Genomic DNA, 16,943 nt, shown 5'->3' on the forward strand with positions numbered 1-16,943 from the left:
GTGTAGCTAACCATCTCATCCTAGCTAAGTTACTGTGACAGCTAGTATGGTACCTGAATGCATATAACCTATTTGGCTTAAAAGGTCTGGAAATTTTCACTGTTGCATGTCCACGAAGCTGTGGAAAGGTATTCTGATAGCACTGGCAATTTCATCACAAAAAGAAATCCCGAGACAAGGGCTGCCAGATGTGACATTTCTCAAATTGTAGAATGTTTGGTTGAAATGACCGGGGAGCAGAATAGATTTCTGCATCTTTCCAGAGCAAGTATGTTCGAGTTGCCAGCATACAAAAACATTTGAACATGTTGCTGGATTTTGTAGGCTGTCCTATTCAGTCTTTAGCCATAAGCTTTGGTTTGATAGCCAATGGAAATAAAAGTTTACTAAAAAGGGAATTAGCTCAAGTGGTAGAGCGATTGCTTTGCATGCGAGAGGTAGTGGGATCGATGCCCACATTCTCCAGTGCATATTTTCAGCAGAGTAGTAAAATTATTATAACAATGTTGGCCACTGTCTTTAGAAAACAGCATTTTGTAAGTTTTTTTGGCATTATGAATTCTTCTTCGAAGGTGTGATTTTCAAGAACTTTACTAAGCTAATGATTTATTTGCATCATCTATTTTGGTAGGACAAAGCCCGTCCATGATCCAAAGGAAGCAGAGGTAGGCCCCATTCCATGAGAACACATGGAGTGTGTGAACCAGGATACCAACACTTTTGAACCAAGCATAAATGCAAGCTGACTCATACCCTTCCCTTGTCCAGGTGTTTGGCCAGCAGTCAACTAATGAAATAAATTGTAAGAGCATTTGTCCAGAAGCCACTGTTCAATAGCCTCTCTGTGCAGCAAGGAGACATATTATAAGACATTGCAAGATCCACAAAAGTTTAAGTAGGATCATTGAACTCAAAGTCTTCAGCGCGATTACACCTTTACATCTAACAATAGCATAAAGACGGGAATGTTTTATTCCTTTTTTAGAAAAGGAATGTAAATGTTTATTAAATATACTTATAAAAGAGAACTATCTGATGATGAGCTATGTCTGGCACACACAACAAAACCTGAGAGTGAACCAGGGACCTATAGATCTTCAATCTAGTGCTCTCCCAGGTGACCTATTTCAGCTCGTAGTAGAATGCCTTTGCCTGGTTCCGATTAAAACGTTACCAATGAATGTAGCTCAATTTACAATAATATGGTATGTACTCAGAAAATAATGACTGTACCACTGTGAAATCCATGGAGCGCTCAGGCAGGATCTCCCGGCCCAGTCATGCCTTGAGGTGCACTTTCACTTCAATTAAAAACTTGTGCTAAAATGGTACGCCAAGGAAGTACTTCTTGACCGTCTCTGGACTATATATCACTATACCAGTGATAGTCACTGCTCCAAGTCTCAAGTGATACTGATTAGGGAAAATTATTTCCCCCAATTTTTAACATTTCTTATCGTCTGTACCTCACGATTTGGCAATCTGTTTCTTAGCATCATCTATAAGCAAAAAGACACTGAGCACATTTTTCCTCATGCCAAGAGTGGAGCTAACCATCTCATGCTAGCTAAGGTACAGTAGCAGCTAGTATGGTACCTGAATGCATATAACCTATTTGGCTTAAAAGGTGTGGGAATTTTCACTGTTGCAAGTCCACGAAGCTGTGGAAAGGTATTCTGATAGCATTGGCAATTTCATCACAAAAAGAAATCCCGAGACAAGGGCTGCCAGATGTGACATTTCTCAAATTGTAGAATGTTTGGTTGAAATGACAGGGGAGCAGAATAGATTTCTGAATCTTTCCAGAGCAAATATGTTCGAGTGGCCAATATACAAAAACATTTGAAAATGTTGCTGGATTTTGTAGGCTGTCCTATTCAGTCTTGAGCCATAAGCTTTTGTTTGATAGCCAATGGAAAGCAAAGTATACAGAAAGGGGAATTAGCTCAAGTGGTAAAGCACTTACTTTGCCAGCGAGAGGGAGTGCGATGGATGCTGACATTCTCCAGCGTATCTTTTCAGCAGAGTTGTATACTTATAACAATTTTGGCCACTGTTTTTAGAAAACAGCATTTTGTAAGGTTTTTTGGCATTATGAATTCTTCTTCGAAGGTGTGATTTTCAAGAACTTTACTAAGCAAATGATTTATTTGCATCATCTGTTTTAATAGGACAAAGCCCGTCCAAGATCCAAAGGAAGCAGAGGTAGGCCCCATTCCATGAGAACACATGGAGTGTGTGAACCAGGATACCAACACTTTTGAACCAAGCATAAATGCAAGCTGACACATACCCTTCCCTTGTCCAGGTGTTTGGCCAGCAGTCAACTAATGAAATAAATTGTAAAAGTATCTGTCCAGAAGCCACTGTTCAATAGCCTCTCTGTGCAGCAAGGAGACATATTATAAGGCATTGCAAGATCCACAAAAGTTTAAGTAGCATCACTGAATTCAAAGTCTACAGCTCAATTACACCTTTACATCTAACATTTTGGCATTATGTATTCTTCTTCGAATGTGTTATTTTTAAGAACTTTACTAAGCAAATGACTCATTTGCATCATCTGATTTGGTAGAACAAAGCTAGCTAAAGGTACTGTGGCAGGTAGTATGGCACCTGAAAGTGTATAACCTATTTGGCTTAAAAGGTCTGGAATTACCTCAAGTGGTGGAGTGCTTACTTAGTATCATTTTAGCAGAGTTGCATACTTATTATAAGAATGTTGGCCACTGTCTTTAGAAAACAGCATTTTGGAAGGTTTTTTTTTAGCATTAGGCTACCAAAATATTACCAAATATCATTTCTACTCATATTGCTGCCTTGAGTGGTTCATGTAGTTTCCAAATCAGCAACTTAATGAAAATCCACCCCTTTCTGTCCAAAAAAGACACTCAGCTACATGTGCAGTGCCTTGTTATCTGAAGAATGGACTACACCAACTTGTTCCATGTAGGCCTACTACTCTGTGCCAGCAGACCCCTGCAACTCATTCAGAGTGCTGTTATTTGCAATTAACCCTGGCGTAGTACTTTTCAAAGGTTTCTGATGAAGTCTAGATGGCTTGGTTGTAATCCAAACCTCCAGTAGCATACCAGTCACTGCCAGTATGTGCTCCATTTGCTTACATCATGGGTGCATGCTAAACAGGAGATAGCAGCAATACCTTTAGCAGTAGAGCCTATAAATCGCTTGACAACAGATTTGGCATTTCCTAAAGCAGCAACCTGCATAGGTGGCTGAAGCTCTGAAGACAGCAGAGAGCTCAGAGATTCTGCCTGAAGTTTGCCTCCCTTTGATTTTTCCTTCCCTCTCCCTAATACTATTCTTGAATTTTTCAACTTTGAGGGAGATGAAGGTAAAAAAGGAAAGTAAAATTCTGGAATGGAATGTTACACTGGTCATTCAACTAAGATGTCAGAGCTTGGGAAATAAAACATACCTCCTCTGGGCATAATTTACCAGTAGTTGTGTTTGCTTGATCTTGTGGCGCAATAGCAGTGTCTTTGACCCCAGGTCAGAAGGTTGCTTGTTCAAATCATGTTTAGATTGCCTGTTTCTTTCTGCTTACTAGGAAAGCTGCATGACCAGCAGTGACAGCGTATAATTTGTCAATTTTATTGTTTACTTTGTTGAATAACGGAGCTTTACCTCAATTTATCTAAGAACAACTTATTCGTCACCATTAATTATGCAGCTGTGAGAAAAGGTCAGTGAAACCAAAACATATTAAAACACCTTTTCTTTTCCCGGCATTCACTCCTCAATCGATCTTGGTTTTTATGACTGATCTTTGACAGCAAAAAGTATCTGGAATCTGGCAAACATCAGCTTTATTTGCATCATGAATTGGAACTTGCATAGTGCATTTTTGGAGCCTGTGTCCACTAATGCATCTTCCACTATTTGGGTCATTGACATTTTATTTTATTGTTTGTTTTTTTCCTTTAGTTCATGTTGCATTTTGTACCATGTGTTCTTGTGGAAGAATATGCCATCCTACTAAGTGCTGTAAGTAGTTTGGATGAAAAGGTAGGCCTATTTGACCTGACTTGATGTGGAGATGGAGAAAGTTGCCAGCAAATAAGTCCTCCACTGACAAGCTTAAGTTGATTAAAATCTAAATAGATTCTTGAAATTGGAAAACTCAAGGCAACTTGCACATGGATGGATTTGTCTTTTTAAATTTCTCTCGGTGAATAAGTTAGGAATCCTTGGCTGTTCATATCTCAGGTGTTGTTTAGCAACGCTGCAACTACCAACTGCTGTCATTTCTGTCTTTTCTTTCAAAAGTTCTTGAAGAGTCTGTCTTCAGTCAGATGTCTGTCTTTTGTAAACAGTATAAATCATCACTGGAATGTAAATCTCACCAACATCAGCTTCTACATGTCCATGGTGCTGCATCACCAAGTCAAAACTTTAGGATTTCCATAGAAGACACTTGGATCACTCTGACAATGCACACAAACATGGGCTACCACAAGATTACCAAATATCATTCTTTACTCATATTCTTGATTTCAGTGGTTCAACATAGTTTCCACATCAGCAACATAACGGAAATCGAGCCTTTTTGTCTGTGTTTCACTGTATTCAGAGTCCACAGTGCTTTCAATTCCATGATAAAACAAGTCCAAAAATGTTTTGTCTTCTGTATTGCTAGATTCAGAGGGCAGAGTGCTTTCCATATATCACATCTCCTGTCTTTTTTTTGTAAGACATGATTTCCTTTTATATAACCTTACCTTGTCCAGCATCATCAGGACACAGATTGGCAAGGCATTGACCTAATTGTGGCAACATCTGCTTTGTCTCATGTTTGTAATCTGGTCAAGTGACAGACATTTTTGCGATTTACAATAAGGTGTTTCAAGAAAACCCATAGTGCTTACTAATCATTACATTGTGGAAACTTCAAAACAATCCTTCTTTATTTTTCTAAATAGGTGATTTCAGAGTCCAGAATGCTTACCTTTACTCCATAACCAAGAAGACAATATGTTTGTACTGCTGGCTTCAGAATCCAGACCTTTCCATCAAGAAAGTAATAGGTCAGGTTTTTTCTTGTCGTAGAAGTAAGGTTACCTAATGGAAGGAACAAAAATGAAGTGTGATGTCTTCGTATATTGATGGTGAATCATTTATCTTCCGTGAATTCTCTTTAGCTTAATGCCAACTATGCTACGATAATCAGCATTTACTTTGCCAAAATCACAGGCATTTAAGAATTCCTCACAAAAGGTTAATCGAATCTGATCCATCAATACAGGCTGCAGCCATTAAAAAAACTTGTTACAAGAAAGTACATGCTAGCTGAAAGGAACAACAAGCATTCAATAGGTTCCACCAAGAGTTCAACTGGGATCACCAAAGACAAGGTGCAGATTCCTAACTATTACACTACAGAAACAACAACAAAAAAATGCTTTTACTCATCTTGTATTGCTGTAATCAAAACCACATGTGTATACTGTTACATCAAGCAAAACAACAAAAATATGTTTTGTGTCTTCTGTATCGCTGGATTCAGCGTCTGTAGTACTTGCAAATATATTATACAAATGTTTAAAATATCTTTTGTGTCTTCAATTTTCCCAGATTCAGTGTCAAGCCTGCTTACAATTAAAATCTGCAAACAACAAATCGAACCTTTTTGTCTTGTGTTTCACTGGATTCAGAGTCCACAGTGCTTTCAATTCCACCATAGAACAAGTCCAAAAATGTTTTGTCTTCTGTATTGCTAGATAAAGAGGGCAGAGTGCTTTCTTTATATATCACATCTCCTGTCTTTTTTTTGTAGGACATGAGTTCCTTTTATATAACTTTACCTTGTCCAGTGTCATCAGCACACAGATTGGCAAGGCATTGACCTAATTTTGGCAACAACTGCTTTGTCTCATGTTTGTAATCTGGTCAAGTGACAGACATTTTTGAGATTTACAATAAATTGTAGCAAGAAAACCCATATAATCTCAAAATGTCAGCCAGGTTTAGAAAGGTGCCATGGAGGCATGACGTCTGACAATATAAAATGAAAAGTTCTTACTAAGCATTACACTGTGGAAACTTCAAAACAACCCTTCTTCAATATAGCTGATTTCAGAGTCCACATTGCTTATCTTTACTCCATAACCAACAATACAATATGTTTGTAGTGGTGACTTCAGACTTTTCCATTATGAAATTAACAAGTTCAGTTTTATTTTTTCTCTGAAACAAGGTAACAGGGACTTCAACAGGTTCCACTGAGAGTCAAACTCAGATGACTGGATTCAGAGTCCAGAGTGCTAACCATTACACCATGGAACCTTAACCAACCACCTGGGTGTCCTGTATTGCTGGATTCAGAATCAAGTGCTTATCCCATTACCTAATGGAAGGAACAAAAATGAAGTGTGATGTCTTCGTATATTGGTGGTGAATCATTTATCTTCCGTGAATTCTCTTTAGCTTAATGCCACCTACGCTAGGATAATCAGCATTTACTTTTCCAAAATCACAGGTATTTAAGAATTCCTCACAAAAGGTTAATTGAATCCTATCCATCAATACAGGCTGCAGCGATTAAAAAAACTTGTTACAAGAAAGTACATGCTAGCTGAAAGGAACAACAAGCATTCAATAGGTTCCACCAAGAGTTCAACTGGGATCACCAAAGACAAGGTGCAGATTCCTAACTATTACACTACAGAAACAACAACAAAAAAATGCTTTTACTCATCTTGTATTGCTGTAATCAAAACCACATGTGTATACTGTTACATCAAGCAAAACAACAAAAATATGTTTTGTGTCTTCTGTATCGCTGGATTCAGCGTCTGTAGTACTTGCAAATATATTATACAAATGTTTAAAATATCTTTTGTGTCTTCAATTTTCGAAGATTCAGTGTCAAGCCTGCTTACAATTAAAATCTGCAAACAACAAATCGAACCTTTTTGTCTTGTGTTTCACTGGATTCAGAGTCCACAGTGCTTTCAATTCCACCATAGAACAAGTCCAAAAATGTTTTGTCTTCTGTATTGCTAGATAAAGAGGGCAGAGTGCTTTCTTTATATATCACATCTCCTGTCTTTTTTTTGTAGGACATGAGTTCCTTTTATATAACTTTACCTTGTCCAGTGTCATCAGCACACAGATTGGCAAGGCATTGACCTAATTTTGGCAACAACTGCTTTGTCTCATGTTTGTAATCTGGTCAAGTGACAGACATTTTTGAGATTTACAATAAATTGTAGCAAGAAAACCCATATAATCTCAAAATGTCAGCCAGGTTTAGAAAGGTGCCACGGAGGCATGACGTCTGACAATATAAAATGAAAAGTTCTTACTAAGCATTACACTGTGGAAACTTCAAAACAACCCTTCTTCAATATAGCTGATTTCAGAGTCCACATTGCTTATCTTTACTCCATAACCAACAATACAATATGTTTGTACTGGTGACTTCAGACTTTTCCATTATGAAATTAACAAGTTCAGTTTTATTTTTTCTCTGAAACAAGGTAACAGGGACTTCAACAGGTTCCACTGAGAGTCGAACTCAGATGACTGGATTCAGAGTCCAGAGTGCTAACCATTACACCATGGAACCTTAACCAACCACCTGGGTGTCCTGTATTGCTGGATTCAGAATCAAGTGCTTATCCCATTACCTAATGGAAGGAACAAAAATGAAGTGTGATGTCTTCGTATATTGGTGGTGAATCATTTATCTTCCGTGAATTCTCTTTAGCTTAATGCCACCTACGCTAGGATAATCAGCATTTACTTTTCCAAAATCACAGGTATTTAAGAATTCCTCACAAAAGGTTAATTGAATCCTATCCATCAATACAGGCTGCAGCCATTAAAAAAACTTGTTACAAGAAAGTACATGCTAGCTGAAAGGAACAACAAGCATTCAATAGGTTCCACCAGAGTTGAACTGGGATCACCAGAGACAAGGACCAGATTCCTAACTATTACACAACAAAAACAAAACAATGCTTTTACTCATCTTGTATTGGTGTAATCACAACCACATGTGTATACTGTTACATCAAGCAAAACAACAAAAATATGTTTTGTGTCTTCTGTATCACTGGATTCAGTGTCCGTAGTACTTGCAAATATATTATACAAATGTTTAAAATATCTTTTGTGTCTTCAATTTTGCCAGATTCAGTGTCAAGCCTGCTTACAATCACAATCTGCAAACAACAAATCAAACCTTTTTGTCTTGTTTCACTGGATTCAGAGTCCACAGTGCTTTCACTTCCATCATAGAACAAGTCCAAAAATGTTTTGTCTTCTGTATTGCTAGATAAAGAGGGCAGAGTGCTTTCTATATATCACATCTCCTGTCTTTTTTTTGTTAGACATGAGTTCCTTTTATATAACTTTACCTTGTCCAGCGTCATCAGCACACATATTGGCAAGGCATTGACCTAATTGTGGCAACAACTGCTTTGTCTCATGTTTGTAATTTGGTCAAGTGACAGACATTTTTGCGATTTACAATAAGTTGTAGCAAGAAAACCCATGACCTCTGACAATATAAATTGAAAAGTGCTTACTAAGCATTATACTGTGGAAACCTCAAAAAAACCCATCTTTATTTTTCTATATAGCTGATTTCAGAGTCCAGAAAATGTTGGTGACACGACAGATCCACGGCTTGCTCCCTGCCAAGTCTCATGTGAGATCCAGTCACTTTGCATCTAATGAATACTTTTCTTCTCCTCTCAAAACTCTGTAGAGTTTTACAAATATATATGTGTTTATAAATATATGTGTGTGAGCTTCTTTACAATGGACTACCATTCCCATTGTCTTGAAACTCTGGAGCTATCATGGCAAGATCACCTAACCCCTTTAGTTCTGCCTGAAGTTTTCTCCCTGTGTGTACGAAACATTACATTAACAGCTCTTTCCATTTGTTAGTGACACTAGCATTCCCACTTTTCTTGAGTGATCCCAGATGGTAAAAAAAGAGTCTTGACTCTTGCAAACTTCATCTATTTTGTAGAACAAAAAGAAAGATGAATAACTCGCTTTATGGCCTGCTTCCTTTCATGCATACCAAGTCAGGTATGCATCCAAATGTCATCAGTATAATAGGAGTGCAGACACTGAAAAATGTTGGTGACAAGAAGGATGCATGGCTTCGTTCCCGATGGCCTAGTGGCTAGGATTCCGTGCTTTCACCGCCATGCCCTGGGTTCGATTGCTGTCAGGGAAAGCTCTCTATTTTTGCACAGTTAAAATGGAAATTTTCGCTTGGAAAGACAAACTTCCTTCAAGTCGGATTTGAACCAACAGCTTATGGATGACAATTTTAACTTCTACAGTCCTCTGATTTAGCAACTGAACTGCTGAAAGTAGCAGGCCAGGAGTTCCATAGGTCCAAACACCCGTATGTTGGCTAGAAACACGGCCAGTTGTGCATATTTGAATTGTCAAGTTCATTTGTCTCAAAGAAGAAACATCGCATTTTACGAGTTGTAGATGTTCAGTTACCAACAGGTATCTCTTTTAAGGACATTTAGATGCATACTGCAATTTTTGTACATGAATGGAGAAAGGACATAAATGGTTAGAATAACATTCAGTGCTTTTGTAGAAAAATTTCTAAAATGTTGTCATGTAGAGAGAGAAATGATTGGCTGAAATACAGAAATATTAAATGTGCAATGTGCACATATGGAAAGAAAATTACTGTCATGTGGATCGCATTGAGATTTCGAACTGCATGTGGAATATACAACCCCTTAAAGGATTGATTTTTACTCACATGCTGCGATGGTTGTTTTCTCATGGCTTCTGAGTGAAGAGGCTGTTGTCAGGGTGGAGTGAGTCTTTGATAACCAAGATTGTTGTTGCTTTGGCTCTCAATTAAGCAATGGCATCACACAGTGTCAGGTTTTTCTCAGTCAAGTGCAGAGAATGAAGCAGAGGGTAAGGACTTGAACATGCACATGTCCTTTACTGAATACAGACACTTGCCGAAAAAACAATTGTCTCGAAGGTTTGTTCCAAAATTACTTCCCTGATGCATTAGCTAACAGGCGGCACACATAAACAAGTGCGCATGTTCAAGTTTCAGACAAGCATTTCTATGGCACAGTCTGTAGTGTGTACAAAAGGAAATGAACAGAAAAGGTATGAGCAAGTACATCCTCCACTGACAAGCTTCTGTTGTTTAAACGTAAATGGATTCTGTGACTAGAACAAGTCTGCTCATTCTCTCAGCCTATATTGAAATTGCTCACCACAATACAACATGTACACAAGGTGTAATGAACTTGCAATGAAAATGTTCTTGGTATGTTGAAGAGGAAAGGCTCAGAAGTGTTGATTATATAAAGTAAGCATGACCTTAACATTTACTCCATGCCAAGAGAACTAGCTAGATTAACCTGGGACAATGGCCAATGCATATTGTCACAGATGGGGGAAAGGATAGAAATGTGAAAGATCAGTTAGTTTACAAGGTCCTGATTCTTGACGTATTCAATGAAAGTTCACAAGCAATGGCAAAGTAAAATGCTTTCACGGGTACAGGGAATTTAACCCTATACCCTCCGATGAAAAGTCTGATGCTCTACCTTCTGAGCTATCCAGGTTACAAACAAAGCATCCTAGCCATTCAGGAAGGATTCAGGACACGGAAACCAAGTCTCAAACTTTGATAAGGTATCTGTGTGCCAATCTTCTCAAGATGCACAAAGGCCCACATGGACTGGTTTGGTCATCCTCCCCAATCCAGGACATTTTAACTGACATGATAGGTGAAGAGCTTTGTAATAGTGAAGGAGACAAAAGGGGAATGCTATAACATCTGTCAGATAACTCCTTTGGCAGTGTGGTGTCATAGCATGCCAAGCCTCATATGAGATCCAGTCACTTTGCATCTGATGAATGCTTTTCTTTTCCTCTTAAAACTCTGTAGAGTTTTACAAATATATATGTGTTCATAAATATATGTGTGTGAGCATCTTTACAATGGAATACCATTCCCATTATCTTGAAACTCTGGAGCTATCATGACAAGAGCATCTAACCCCTTTAGTTCTGCCTGACGTTTTCTCCCTGTGTGTATGAAACATTACATTAACAGCTCTTTCCATGTGTTAGTGACACTAGCATTCCCACTTTTCTTGTGTGATACCAGATGGTAAAAAAAGAGTCTTCATTCTTGTAAACTTCATCTATTTTGTAGAACAAAAAGAAAGATGAATAACTCGCTTTATGGCCTGCTTCCTTTCATGCATACCAAGTCCAGTATGCATCCAAATGTCATCAGTTTAATAGGAGTGCAGACACTGAAAAATATTGGTGACAAGAAGGATACATGGCTTGGTTCCCGATGGCCTAGTGGCTAGGATTCCTTGCTTTCACCGCCATGCCCTGGGTTCGATTGCAGTCAGGGAAACCTCTCTATTTTTGCACAGTTAAAACAGAAAGTTTTGCTTGGATAGAGAAACTTTCTTCGAGTCACAGTAACAGTGCCACCGTGGCTTGTTTACACGCTTCTTGTGTTTTTCCACAAATTAAAAGATCATCAACATATTGCAACAGAGCTGTTCCTCCAGGAAGCTCTAAAGCCTCTAGGCTTTGGTGTAGGGCGGCATTGTAAATAGTTGGTGATTCACAATACCCCTGACACAACCTCGTGAATGTGTATGGCTTTCCTTCAAAAGTGAAAGCAAACCAAAATTGGCTATCCTTGTGCACAGGTACACTGAAAAAAGCATTGGCCAAATCAACTACACTGAACCACTTGCTGTCTGGTGGGATCTGAGAGAGAATGGTGTGCGGATTTGGAACTTCTGGGGCTCTAGGGTGTACTGCCACGTTGACAGCCTGCAAATTCTGCACAAATCTCCATTCATCTTTCCCTGGTTTCTTAACTGGGAAGATTGGAGTACGTACCGGTGAGTCTGGGCACAGCACGATTACTCCTGCTTGCTTTAATGATTGGAACACCGGCCTAATACCCTCTGCTGCCTCTGGTTTCAGAGGGTATTGGTGCTGGTATTTTCTATAATCAGATTTTGGGGTGATGTGGACAGGCTTGCATCCTTTTATTAAGCCCACATCATTTTTTCCCTGTGCCCATAACCCTGCAGGAACTGTTTTCAGTTCCTCCTCCTCTTCCTCTGAGAGGTTAACAGAGGCTGCCATAATTGTCATATTTAGACTCACAAGCTCAACCCCCCTTTTGCAGTTTAACCTATACGGGGCTGGCATTTTCCACGTTTTTATGCTCGGGCTGTACATAATTTTACACTGGGGTTCTTTTACCCAGTCAGTTGCGCTCAACACACGTTTGTTCCATAATCCTACTCTCTGCCAGTCTGCGTCGGCATGTGTGCTAGCCAGCGACACATGAGGCGCTGCATGCGAGACCGAATATAAAGGTTTTTGTTTAGCTGAGAGCTGCACCACTCCTGCAGCCCACTCGCAGTCCCATGCTATAGCTGTGATAATCAAACTCTCGCTGCCCCCTAAGTCAAATTTCTGCTTTAAATCAACGTCTGGTCCCGCAGGGACCTTCATCGTACTGTCAATAGAGTCACTTTGTTTAATAATCGGCTCACCAGGTAGCGTGTTAGTAACTTCAGTCATAAAATGTGTTAGTACTTCCCCAGCAGTGCACTGCAATTCATAAACATACAAAGGGACCCCCACTTCTAACTGGACTCCCTGTGTGGGTGTTTCCCACGTGACAAATAACCCCTCTGGGTTGCTGCTAATTGTGCATCCAAGTGTACACATCAGGTCTCTAGCTAACAAATTAATTGGACACGTTTCTGACACCAAAAAACTGTTTAAATTGGCTATTTCCTAAACTACATTGGAGAGGCTTGGACATCCTTTCATCGATAGGATGGCCTCCCACTTCAATTACTGTTATCCTATACCCTGGTCTCATTCTACATTCTATGAAACCTTCTCTCAACACCGAGTGGGTGGCACCACTGTCAACCAAAAACTTAACATTTTTTCCCTCTACATTCACAATTACTTCAGGGAGGCCTCTTGACCCTTTACTAATCTGCTGTAGTAATTGGTCATTTAAATTTGTTACTTCCCTTTTGCCGTCTTCCTTCAGTGGCCCGTCGCTGCCCTGCCTCTTCTCCTCCTGTCAATCTTTTTTAACTTCCACAGCCATGCTGTCACTATCTTCCCCTTCTTCTTCAGGACAGTCTCTTGCAAAGTTTCAGAATTTTCCACAATTATAGCATTCCCTTCTTCCAAACTCTTTTCCTCGACCTCTTCCTCTCCCTCGTCCGCGTCCGCGTCCTCTGCCACGTCCGTGACCTCTTCCTGTCTCCTACTGTTTGGAGCATTGTCAGCATCGCCTGGTGGGTGATGTCGGCGTGCTGGCACTCCCGTCTAGCATCCTTCTTACCCAGAATAGTTTCATGATGCTTGGCGTGTTCTTCGATAGTTGACAAAGGAGCTCGACTATAACCGATGCAGTTCTTTCTGATGAGGTCGCTAATGTCCTTTCTCATATTCATAAGGAAGCTATTTCTCAGATGAGCTTCCCACGCCCCCACTTCTCCAGGTCCCACTGCACGTTGTGCTGGTGCATCAATTCCACAATGATCAGTATGGACGTGTGTCAAAGGGACAAGGAAATCAGCCACGGGCTCGTCATCCCTTTGTTTGCATGCCGCTATCATATCGGTGTTAATAGTTGTCAGGTATGCTGCTTCCACCCTTTCGATGAGTCCTCTTATCATCTCTCTCTATGGGCCATTTGAGTCAAGCTGGCCTTGGGGCAGTGCATTCCACTCAGGCAGATGGAGGCGAACATCTCCATCCACCCAGTCTCTGTCAATACGGTTATACTGCGGTCCAAGTCGAATCATCAGCAATCGTCTCAATTCAGCCTGAGTTGGTCTGCAGGACTGCAAAAATGCCATAAGTTCTTGTCCAAAGCGTCGTCCGCCGATATCGCCTGGTTTGCTCAGGCCGATGGCCGCTTTCATGATGTCGTCTGTAGTCCAGTGGCGGTGGACCATAATTACTCCATCTGGTCCAGACACCTCCACCATCGGGAACTGCGGGGCACAGCCTGCCTCAAGTTCTACAGATGGCTTTATAGTGGTGTGACTTCGAGTGCGATGAGCCACTGGTGAGGTTATTGCCTCCAGTTGTCGTCTTGGTTCGTCATATGGAGACGGCTTTGATATTAGCGATGAAGTCCCTGGCTCAGGATATGGAGGTAGGTTTGTTAGCGCTTGTGGCTGTTGAATCAGCTGGGGGGCTCTTGGCGGGGTGGCATCGAGGTCAGGATCAGCTAACACACTGAGACACTTCATTATTACCTTTTCTATACCCTACCTGCTGCTTCTGTCTTTTTTCATCCTCCTCTAACCACATTTTTGCCTTTTCCAGCATATCTTCACTATTCATGTCAAAATATTTCTGCGCTTTCTTTTCAGCCTCCCTTGGTTTAACCTTTACTCTTTCAATCAATTTAAGCAAATATGCAACACTCAAGGTCCCCGATGCATTAAACCCATAGTATTTAATCCAGAACGGGACATGTTTATTTACATGTTCCCCATAGTCTTTACTCATTTGGAAGAACAGGCTACTAGAAAACTTGTCTTTGCTAAATTCATATTCCTTACTTTGCCCTTTACCCATTTTTTTTATGAATAATATGGATATGGGTGACACTCTCCCCTTTTTTTTCTTCTTCTGTTAATCACGTCTCTAAAGTTGCTTTAATTTAGTTCCGCTCCACTAATTCGTGATGATTAACAGAGTTTCCTTCTTTCTCTATGTAAGGCATCCTGTCGGCCCGGGCCTATTTTCTCTAACAATTGTACATCTACACAGTGTGCCTAACTCTTTTAGGCTATTGGAGTCCCAGACTCTGGATTCCCAGACTCCTTTTTGAGTGCTAGTATTCCTCTACTACGCTGCTTTCTCTACTCAGGCACGCCCTCAGGTAAACTCTGGTGGATTTCTATATTCGAACCTTTCTAAAAATTAGTTTACTTTTTCCACCACTTACTTTCAGTCCTTTAGAACAGGCAGAGCACACCACCGGAGTCAAGCGGGATGTCACTCCCTGGTTAGGTACTTTCCTGTATTCTTGTAGGTTTCCCTCTTTCTCCAGCTCAGTCGAGAAATTCTCTCTGAGGAGCGTCCTCGAAGTTCAGTCACCGCTGCTCCGCATGGCGCCTCTCGCTGATCCTGCCGACAACGCCAATTTCTGTGGTGGAATTTTGAACAAACCGCAAGTCAGACGTGATTAAGAGAGTAATTTAATAAAGAAAATAGGACAAACAAAACAGCTTTGTGAGGGCTAATGCTTGAAAGCGAAAGCTCTAAAGGGGTAGACTGACCCTACTCCTTATATCTAATCTTCAACCCCCTCCCCGGGGAGGGGGTGCTCTGTGATCTTGTTTACGTACTCCCTGCTCCATTTGGTGATGAACATTCCTGCATATGCCAGGATGCTTCAAAGGACAGACACCATTTGCAAGAAAACAAAAGCCTATTCCCTCTTTACGACCCCTGCAGGTCACAACACATGCAGGTCATAAAGCAACATTACCACAGTCATTTGTTCACACAATATACAGAGACAGAGTTTGCAGACTAAACCATTCATATAGGATTATATGATGGAAAGGATTAACATGATTATATATGAATCATTACATATGAATCACATGATAATACATGATCAAATAATATTTTCCATCACAACACATGGAAAGAAAATTACTTTCATGTGGAACGCATATGACGCTTTCACAGACGTATGGGCCTTTGTGTGTCCTGAGAAGATTGGCACACAGACACCATATCAAAGCTTGAGACTTATTTTCCATGTCCTTAATCCTTGCTGAAGTACTTAGGATATCTGAGTTGGTAGATCTTTGGCATTTTCATCTGAGGATCTAGAGTTCAAGTTTGTCTTCAGGTGAAAACATTGTTACATTGCCAGTGAAGTGTGCTTGAGATCTTTTTTGAAATACCTCTAGATGAAGGGAAGAAACAGGACTTTTCTGAACAAACTGACCTTTCACATTTCTATCCTTTCCCCCATCTGTGACAATGTCCACTATTTGTTATCCCAGGTTAGGCTAGCTAGTTCTCTTCGCATGGAATAAACTTTATAAAATTACTTTATAAAAATTAACACTTCTGAGCCTATCCTTTTTGACTTACTGATATACTTACTCATAGTAAGTACCGGTATACAATTTTTGGGATTGGGCCCCATTCTTTTATATTGCCAATTGACACATATATGTGCGAATGGATGGCTAGCTCTTTTTGGATCCCAAAGCGTGCTAGGTTGCATGATCATCCAGACATGTCTCACTTTCCTTCACTGACTTGATTAACATGATCAATATAGAGGTTTTGGGACTCACTAGGGGCACTCTTGCACTTTCTTGCCCCTCACCCCACCTGAGACCCTAGTTTCACATACAGACTTAACTCTATGAAAGCAGTCTGAGCACAGAGAAAGTTATAATCCCAAATCAGGCATGTTGAATGGTGTCATATATGCTTCCAGTGGGATGGTCCTTCATTGGTACACTACATCCCATCCCACCTCTAAGGGGAGGTTCATCCAGCTGTCCTGTCCACATCTGTCTGTCCATCTCATGGATCATACCCTAAGAATATATGAATGGGCACCAAATGGACACCGGTCAAAAAAGGTCAGGGAAGGCCTGATTGGCCCCAAATCTCATCCATTGGCTCAGTAGCACCCCCTGAGTTCAAAAATGCAAGTGCCTGATTTTTGTTGTTTCTGATCACCTAGGTGGCCACTACCTAAGGTTTGAAGTCTCTAGGTTAAAAGGTGGGCATATGCCGACCCCCAACATGTGCACTTATACTTTCTGACACTCCCACTTCAAATATATTTGAATTATGTCAAATATATTGCATGTGGGATCCCAATCAAAGTCTAT

The 16,943-nt window shown here is 40.3% G+C and overlaps 2 non-coding genes across 2 annotated transcripts; both read right to left on the minus strand.

Moving 5' to 3' along the window:
- Positions 1–6,234: 6,234 nt before the first annotated feature.
- Positions 6,235–6,306, minus strand: trnaq-cug (transfer RNA glutamine (anticodon CUG)). The gene has a single exon. It is a non-coding gene; the product is annotated as a tRNA-Gln (tRNA).
- Positions 6,307–7,519: 1,213 nt separating this feature from the next.
- Positions 7,520–7,591, minus strand: trnaq-cug (transfer RNA glutamine (anticodon CUG)). The gene has a single exon. It is a non-coding gene; the product is annotated as a tRNA-Gln (tRNA).
- Between the last annotated feature and the right edge of the window lie 9,352 nt (positions 7,592–16,943).

This window comes from Electrophorus electricus, chromosome 5 (genome assembly GCF_041902795.1).
Source record: "Electrophorus electricus isolate QZ-2024a chromosome 5, ASM4190279v1, whole genome shotgun sequence".
NCBI classification, from domain to species: domain Eukaryota; kingdom Metazoa; phylum Chordata; class Actinopteri; order Gymnotiformes; family Gymnotidae; genus Electrophorus; species Electrophorus electricus.